A 9,377-nucleotide genomic window follows, 5' to 3' on the forward strand; every position below is an offset into this window, starting at 1 on the left:
GGGATACATCATCTCGGCCGAGGGGGTGCGCATGGATTCCGAGAAGGTTCAGAGAAGGTTCAGGCTGTGGTGAATTGGCCAACCCCAGATTCCCGTAAGGCCCTGCAGAGGTTTCTGGGCTTTGCCAATTTCTACCGGCGGATGCGTTATCCCGTATTTTTGATTATTCGGAGCACCCGTCCCTGCCCGACCCCATTGTGCCAAGGGAACTTTTTTTTCTGCGGTCACGTGGGAGATCGAGTCAAAGGTCCGCACGGCCTCTCAAGGGGTAACGCCCCCGTCCGGGTGCCCACCGAGCCGGTTGTTTGTGCCAGAGTCCGTAAGGTCCGACGTTATCCGATGGGCTCATTCTTCCAAGGTAGCCTGTCATCCTGGGGTGAGACGTACCATGTTTCTGGTTAAACAACGGTTCTGGTGGTCAGGTATGGCTCGGGACATTGGTTTATTTGTTTTGGCCTGCTCTGTCTGTGCTGTTTCTAAGTCTTCCAATCGCCCTCCCGCGGGTCTTCTTCAGCCGCTGTTGGTTCCTTCGAGACCCTGGTCCCATGTTTCGCTAGATTTTGTCTCGGGTCTTCCCCCTTCTCAGGGGAACATGGTGGTTTTGACCGTGGTGGACCGATTCTCGAAGGCAACTCATTTCATTTCTCTGCCCAAATTACCCTCAGCCAGAGAAACGCAGTTGCTGTCATAGACCACGTTTTTCGTTTACATGGCCTCCCGGTAGACGTGGTCTCTGACAGGGGGCCCCAGTTTGTGTCCAAATTTTGGAGAGAGTTTTGTGGATTGTTGGGGGCGACGGTTAGTCTTTCTTCCGGGTTTCATCCCCAGAGTAATGGTCAGACAGAGAGGGCCAACCAAGATTTAGAACGAGTGTTGCGATGTTTGGCTTCTCAGAACCCCTCCTCGTGGAGCCAGCAACTCTCATGGGTTGAGTACGCACATAACTCGTTACCAGTCTCTGCCACGGGTCTATCTCCGTTTGAGTGTAGCTTAGGGTACCAGCCACCCCTTTTTCCTAGTATGGAATCCGAAGTCGCGGTCCCCTCTGCCCACGCATTCGTCCAGAGGTGCCGACGCACCTGGAGCAAGGCCAGGGTGACCCTCCTCCAGGTGGGGGCGCGCACCAAGGTCCAGGCCGATCGCCACCGGTCGAAACCTCCCGTTTACGTCGTCGGTCAAAAGGTGTGGCTTTCAACCAAGAATATTCCTCTCCGATCCGTCAGTAATAAGCTTGCTCCCAAATTCATTGGCCCGTTTACTGTCACCAAGATTATTAGTCCGGTGGCAGTCCGCCTCAAACTTCCTCCAGCGTACAGGAGAATTAATCCGGCGTTTCATGTATCCAAAATTAAGCCTGGATCCTGACTCTTCTCTGCCGTGACATAAATCCATACATTGTAATTGACATTAATTGTTGTCTTCATGAAGGCTGTATTTCCATTTGTAAGTGGTGTATTAGGTTTGGGCAATGTCCAGATGTATTTGTTCATTTTTTTATTTTACAGTAGAGGTGAACAATTAATCGAAATCTTTTCGAAATCACAGTATAGCCTTCTGTAATTTTCAATTCACGAGGTGCAATATTTGTGCAAAAGGTGTGTAAAAATAGCATTTTAAATTAAATATTGTGCTTCAAAGATGTTCTAGCCTACATATCATATTCTACAGCTTTAAAGGGATAGTTGGCCTAAAAAAGAAAACTCTGTCATTAATTACTTACCCTTGTGTCATTCCAAACCCGCAAGACCTTTGTTCATCTTCAGAACACAAATTAAGATTTTTTATTTTATTTTTTTTAAATACGAGAGCTTTCTGACCCTCCATAGACAGCAGCATAACTGAAATGTTCCCAGAGCCAGAAAGGTTGCAAGGACATCGGTAAAACAGTCCATGTGACATCAGTGTTTCAACTGTAATTTTATGAAGCTCAGAGAATACATTTTGTGTCCAAAGAAAACAAAAATAACCATTGTATTCAACAATTATACTCCTCCAAATCACGTATTACACCATTATCGAGTGTACCACGAAGCATGCATGTTTGTTCCTCTGCACATAAACAAAATGCAGCACAGCGCATGCATGTTCTGCAGCAGCACACGCATGCATCGTGGTAGTCTCCATAATCGTGAATTATGATGAGTTGGAGAAAATAATTGTTGAATAAAGTTTGAGCACAAAAAGTATTCTCACATCTTTGTGAAATTATCGTTGAACCAATGATTTCACATGGACAATTTTACCGATGTCCTTAATGTGTTGCTTGGTCTGGGAACATTTCAGTTTTGTTGCTGTCTATGGAAGAGTCAGAAAGCTCTCGGATTTCACCAAAAATCTTAATTTTTTTGTTCTGAAGTTGAAAGAAGGTCTTACAGGTTTGGATCCACAAAACTAATGGTAATTAATGGCAGCATTTTCATTTTTGGGTGAAGAAACCCCTTTAAGAAAAATTCTTTGTTTGATATAAATCCTTGCAAAAATCACACCACGATAATTTTAAAGTTTTTCAGTGAAAATTAGTATAATTGTGTAAAAACAGCGCATGCATGTTCTGCAGCAGCAGCAGCAGCACACGCATGCATCGTGGTAGTCTCCATAATCGTGAATTATGATGAGTTGGAGAAAATAATTGTTGAATAAAGTTTGAGCACAAAAAGTATTCTCACATCTTTGTGAAATTATCGTTGAACCAATGATTTCACATGGACAATTTTACCGATGTCCTTAATGTGTTGCTTGGTCTGGGAACATTTCAGTTTTGTTGCTGTCTATGGAAGAGTCAGAAAGCTCTCGGATTTCACCAAAAATCTTAATTTTTTTTGTTCTGAAGTTGAAAGAAGGTCTTACAGGTTTGGATCCACAAAACTAATGGTAATTAATGGCAGCATTTTCATTTTTGGGTGAAGAAACCCCTTTAAGAAAAATTCTTTGTTTGATATAAATCCTTGCAAAAATCACACCACGATAATTTTAAAGTTTTTCAGTGAAAATTAGTATAATTGTGTAAAAATTATAATTCCCTTCAATATCACAGATCATATCATAATTGCAATATCAGTCAAAATCATTTAACTGTCAATTGTCCCAGTTAAATAGGCTGAACAATTTTTATTTTTCAAAATTGTTCAGCCTATTTAACTGGGACAATTGACAGTTAAATGACTTTCAAGCTAAATTTCATCTATGATCCCTTTGCCCATCGATCACTGTCAGTCAGTGATAGCTGGTATATTCAGGAGGGAGCTTGTACTGAATGCAGTGTATCATGGCCTGTTGTGAGTTGTGAATTAATAAACAGTCCTTATGTGCAATGACAGCAGTGTGTTTATGGAAGCTGTTAAACAGGGTTCATTTCTATATAGGACTGTGGACTGAATGCCACAAAACTGATTTGTATGAGCTGCAGTACCTAGCTACAATTGTCTGGCAATTATTTAGCAGCATAATAGCAGACAAAGTCAGAATGCAACATACATGTTAATAGTTGGATTTTAAAACTATTCATTTACATAATAAACATCTAGCTATTTATACTCAGATCTGTAATATGGTCTGGAATTTTGAAATGGAAAATGTGTAGGAACCCTGGTTTTAGTATTCAAAATTGGTCTTGGTCTCAAGACCCCTTTTTTTTAAGGTCTCTGTCTCGCCTTGGAATTTACCAAATTTTTTGCTTGATCTGGACTCCATGTCAGAACACTGGTATGGGCCATGACTTGTTCTCTGTTTAAGTAATCCTGTTTGAGTAATCCAATATTAGCGGATGGTGAATAATAGTTTGTCTTCAATACAACTTCTTCACCAGAATAACTACAATATGAAAACTGTGACTAAGTACAACCTATGCTAGCTAAATAATCACTTATTCTACTTGTATAGTGTAGTGTGAATGTAATATTTTTTTTTCCTTTCAGAATGCTCACACACACACTGACAGGGAGCCAGGGTTTTTACCATGTGAAGAGGATTGCCAAATGCAGAGTTATTAAGGTGAAATATAAAATCACTCAAACACTACATAAGCTACATAATGTTCCTGACGAAAGGGACTGATAATTTCTGTTATTTGTGTAACTGTCTTGAAAAAGTATTGGCGATTTGTAGAACTGCTAAGCTTAGCAAATATTTAAAACTGAAAAAAATCTCACTATTTTTAGGGCCAAAAATGGAAGCAGGTGGAGTGGGAGCCATGCAGACTATGGCATGTACGACTTCTCATGTGTATACATAGTCAATTAGTTTGAACAAGTACAAACTTTTGACATATGTTAGTACATTTCTAAGTTTGTCTAAATAGCTGTTAAATGGGTGGTCAGTACTTGCTCATATCTCTTAATATAACCAACACAAAGTGTCTTAGTAGGGTGTTAGGTCACTACGTGCCCCCAGAAGAGCTTCATGCTCTTTGACATAGATTCTCTTAGTCTTTGTACTCTACTGGGGGCAGGAGGATGGAGCTCCATTCATCCAAAAGATATGCTTTCATTTGGTGTTTTGATAATGGTGGTGCAGAGTACCAAAAACCTGAAGCTGTTATGTTGGATCTTGGTGGCCCAACACCATAATAAGACACTTTGTTGTTTTTTCCCTTAATTTGTCAGTCTGCAGTATATCTTATTTCGCACTTACTGTAACACCTACTGCAATTGCATGCACACCAAAAATACAGTTATGGACAATAATGATTAAGTTATTATTGCCAAACTACACAGCCTGCATTACATGAAAGCCATAGTTCAAGTTCATTTTATTTGTATAGCACATTTACAACAGCCACTAGGCTGACCAAAGTGCTTTACAGAAGAGAAAATTATAAAAGCATACACAGAAAGCAAACCAGATAAAAATATGAACAACCCATTTAAAAAGTTACCAAATAACAGTAATCGGTACACTAAGGAAAACAAACAGCCAGAGAAGGGGCCATTCTCATTTCTAAAGGCAGGGTATTCCAAATTTGTGGCCCTGCCACCGCAAATGCACGCTCCCCTCTAAGCGGATGGTGAATAATAGTTTGTCTTCAATACAACTTCTTCACCAGAATAACTACAATATGAAAACTGTGACTAAGTACAACCTATGCTAGCTAAATAATCACTTATTCTACTTGTATAGTGTAGTGTGAATGTAATATTTTTTTTTCCTTTCAGAATGCTCACACACACACTGACAGGGAGCCAGGGTTTTTACCATGTGAAGAGGATTGCCAAATGCAGAGTTATTAAGGTGAAATATAAAATCACTCAAACACTACATAAGCTACATAATGTTCCTGACGAAAGGGACTGATAATTTCTGTTATTTGTGTAACTGTCTTGAAAAAGTATTGGCGATTTGTAGAACTGCTAAGCTTAGCAAATATTTAAAACTGAAAAAAATCTCACTATTTTTAGGGCCAAAAATGGAAGCAGGTGGAGTGGGAGCCATGCAGACTATGGCATGTACGACTTCTCATGTGTATACATAGTCAATTAGTTTGAACAAGTACAAACTTTTGACATATGTTAGTACATTTCTAAGTTTGTCTAAATAGCTGTTAAATGGGTGGTCAGTACTTGCTCATATCTCTTAATATAACCAACACAAAGTGTCTTAGTAGGGTGTTAGGTCACTACGTGCCCCCAGAAGAGCTTCATGCTCTTTGACATAGATTCTCTTAGTCTTTGTACTCTACTGGGGGCAGGAGGATGGAGCTCCATTCATCCAAAAGATATGCTTTCATTTGGTGTTTTGATGATGGTGGTGCAGAGTACCAAAAACCTGAAGCTGTTATGTTGGATCTTGGTGGCCCAACACCATAATAAGACACTTTTTTGTTTTTTCCCTTAATTTGTCAGTCTGCAGTATCTTATTTCGCACTTACTGTAACACCTACTGCAATTGCATGCACACCAAAAATACAGTTATGGACAATAATGATTAAGTTATTATTGCCAAACTACACAGCCTGCATTACATGAAAGCCATAGTTCAAGTTCATTTTATTTGTATAGCACATTTACAACAGCCACTAGGCTGACCAAAGTGCTTTACAGAAGAGAAAATTATAAAAGCATACACAGAAAGCAAACCAGATAAAAATATGAACAACCCATTTAAAAAGTTACCAAATAACAGTAATCGGTACACTAAGGAAAACAAACAGCCAGAGAAGGGGCCATTCTCATTTCTAAAGGCAGGGTATTCCAAATTTGTGGCCCTGCCACCGCAAATGCACGCTCCCCTCTACGCTTAAGTCTAAAATGTGGAACTACCAACAAGCCTGGTCGCAAGATCTTAGGCTTCTAGATGGAGTGTATAAATGAAGGAGTTCAGAGAGGTAGACAGGGGCTAGGTTATGTAAAGATTTATAAACAGAGTAGAATTTTGAAGTCTATTCTCTGATGAACCGGCAAACAGTGTAGAGATCTGAGAATTGGAGTGATGTGTTCATGTTTGCGACACTTCAGAAGAAGTCTGGCCGCAGCGTTTTGGACTAGATGAAGGCACGCAATCTGAGATTTAGATATACCTCAATGTAAGGAATTGCAGTAATCTAGCCGAGATGTAACACATGCATGAACAGCCATTGGTAGAGTTTTGGGAGTGAGAAAGTCTTTGATTTTAGACAGGTCTGATGTTTTTTCCTTTTATCTACAAACCCAATTCCAAAAAAGTTGGGACACTGTACAAATTGTGAATAAAAACAGAATGCAATGATGTGGAAGTTTCAAATTTCAATATTTTATTCAGAATACAACAGATGACATCAAATGTTTAAACTGAGAAAATGTATCATTTTAAATGTCATGGCATCAGCACATCTTAAAGTTGGGACAAGGCCATGTTTACCACTGTGTGGCATCCCCTCTTCTTTTTATAACAGTCTGCAAACGTCTGGGGACTGAAGAGACAAGTTGCTCAAGTTTAGGAATAGGAATGTTGTCCCATTCTTGTCTGCGGCACCACGCATCATTGATGTAAACACAAAGCCCTCCGCCGCGGGTCTTACCTCCCTCGACGCGAGTTCAGTCCGCTCGATAGCATGTCAGCTGATTGAGATGAATAGCGCAGTTCGGAACGCTGTTGTTGAGCCATGTTTCCGTGAACACAAAAACACAACAGTCTCTTACAGTCATCTGAGTTGAGCGTAGTAGTCAGATGTAGTCCAGTTTATTGTCCAAAGAGCGTACGTTAGCCAGTACGATGGTGGGGATAGCCGGCTTGTGTGGGTTAGCCGCTAGCCTAGCCCGGATACCTCCGCGCTTACCCCTCTTCTGCTTCCTCTCACGCCGCTTGTGGCGCCTCCGCTGTGGGCGAGATGCAGTAGTGGGGGTCGGTGATGGTGGGGATAGCCGGCTTGTGTGGGTTAGCCGCTAGCCTAGCCCGGATACCTCCGCACTTACCCCTCTTCTGCTTCCTCTCGCGCCGCTTGTGGCGCCTCCGCTGTGGGCGAGGTGCAGTAGTGGGGGTTGGTGATGGAGTGGGCCTCCGGAGCAGACCGAGATCCCGCAGCTCTTCGGCGTGCGCAGAGTTTAACTCTAAAAATGTGGTTCTGCCGACATCGAGCAGAAACTCACGACTATATGCGCGCTTTGAAACAAATAGACGCGACGAATGCGTACAAAAACACTGCAACTCACAAGACAAAAAAACACGAAAACACCTTTCTGTCGGGAGAGAGAGAAGTCGCAGCGTGTGAACGCGCCGCCATCTTGGTATATTCATGTAGGAAACATAACAGATTATATACACGGTAACAACACAAGACATCCAACTTATGTTCTTCACTATTTTTCTTGACTTAAAAGAACAATTAAGGATTTTCTTCTGCATTGTTGACTAACATTAACCTACTGTGATGTAATGAAACCCCTCTAAAACATAGCTATTGGAAAACAGCTACAGGAGTCTTAAAGGGATAGTTCACCCAAAAATGAAACTTCTGTCATCATTTACAAACAGTTGGTGGTTCCTATTGACTTCCATAGTATTTATTTTCCTACTATGGAAGTCAATGGGAGCCACCAACTGTTTGGAACGACATGAGGGTGAGTAAATGATGACAGAATTTCATTTTTGGGTGAACTATCCCTTTAATATGTGCATTAATGTGTCTACAGTTTGTCTGCATAACCAAAACATCTAATTGCATCCTTCCTTTTTGTGTTACAGTGGAAAGAAGTGGCCATTGGAGTGGGTGGCAGATGTAGACACTGTTTAGTTTCCGATTTCTACAGGTGCCCAATGTGCTGGATTCCTCTTTATTTTTTTTTGGTTTTTTTTTTGGCGTTCATTCTTTCTTCTGTTGTAATAATAAATAGTATTTTTGTTTGTTTGTTTTGCACATCAATTGTTAACACTTTTGAGTTGGTTTATTTATGAGTTTTCATTATACTGTTTCTGTACTTTCTTCAATAAAAAAAATAGAGAAATTAATTTTTTTTTTTTTAATTTTCAGACACACTATTATTAATAGTATATAATATATATAAATTATTTATTTTATAGTCTACTTCATTCTATGAGCATCCAAGACAACATGACATGTATCTGGGAGTTTGTTCAGAGAATAGTCTCATAAAATAAATAAATAACACATTCATAGTGGTTGATCCTTAACTTGTCTTTATTTATCACATATTTTGTATACACATTTCATCTATATCAAACTATGGAAATGCCTATATCCTATAATGCATATATCTCCTTGATTTCTAAATGGCAACCTGTTAGAAAACTTTATACAAAGCTTTTTTACATGGGAAATAATCAAGTAAATGTTTTAAATATATATAAAACTATTGTACAGTGTCAAATAATCACACATTATCATTTAAAATAATTTGAACTTTCAAGTCCGACCAATCGCATCGTGAACATTTGACCAATAAAAAGGTTTTTAAAAGCTGTTGTAAGTGACCTCATAAAATATTGTACATATGTGTCTTGTGTCATTATGACATTCAGTTTGTGACTTTACTCTGTTCTGGATGGAGCTGTCCCTGGATCCCCCTTCCTCTTCAGATGCCACTGTTATTACCAACAGTGTGTAGATTACTTTTACTAAGATTACTGCAAACAGATGTCTTTCCATTAACAAGGTTGTAACAGAATGAAATTTCTGTCACCGTTTTCCATATACTTGGAGTAATGGAATTAAAAATTCTATGTGGGGTAACACTATGAGACACTAGAGGGCGATAGTTGGACACACCTGGATTGTAAATCAGGTGAGTAGTTGCCTGAAGAAGTAGTTAAGTTTGGGTAGAGGGAACACATGTTTCTTTGTGCTACCTTGAACTTCTGGTTGACAAAGTCCTAGTTGAGAAACCTTTGGTTTTAAGCTCGACATGTGAGTATATTTGAATATTGTCTAAATTCTTTATTTAGAATGT

The 9,377-nt window shown here is 39.7% G+C and overlaps 1 long non-coding RNA gene across 1 annotated transcript in view; it reads left to right on the forward strand.

Annotated features, from left to right (window-relative positions):
* Positions 1 to 4,201, forward strand: part of LOC107572586 (uncharacterized) — a 5,858-nt gene extending 1,657 nt beyond the window's left edge. Inside the window, exons 2-3 of the long non-coding RNA XR_001607370.1 lie at positions 3,915 to 3,990; positions 4,158 to 4,201. This is a non-coding gene — a long non-coding RNA (uncharacterized lncRNA). The remainder of the gene's footprint in view (positions 1 to 3,914; positions 3,991 to 4,157) is intronic.
* Positions 4,202 to 9,377: the final 5,176 nt, after the last annotated feature.

The sequence above is a fragment of the Sinocyclocheilus grahami genome, unplaced genomic scaffold, assembly GCF_001515645.1.
Source record: "Sinocyclocheilus grahami isolate Dianchi unplaced genomic scaffold, SAMN03320097.WGS_v1.1 scaffold1778.1, whole genome shotgun sequence".
NCBI classification, from domain to species: domain Eukaryota; kingdom Metazoa; phylum Chordata; class Actinopteri; order Cypriniformes; family Cyprinidae; genus Sinocyclocheilus; species Sinocyclocheilus grahami.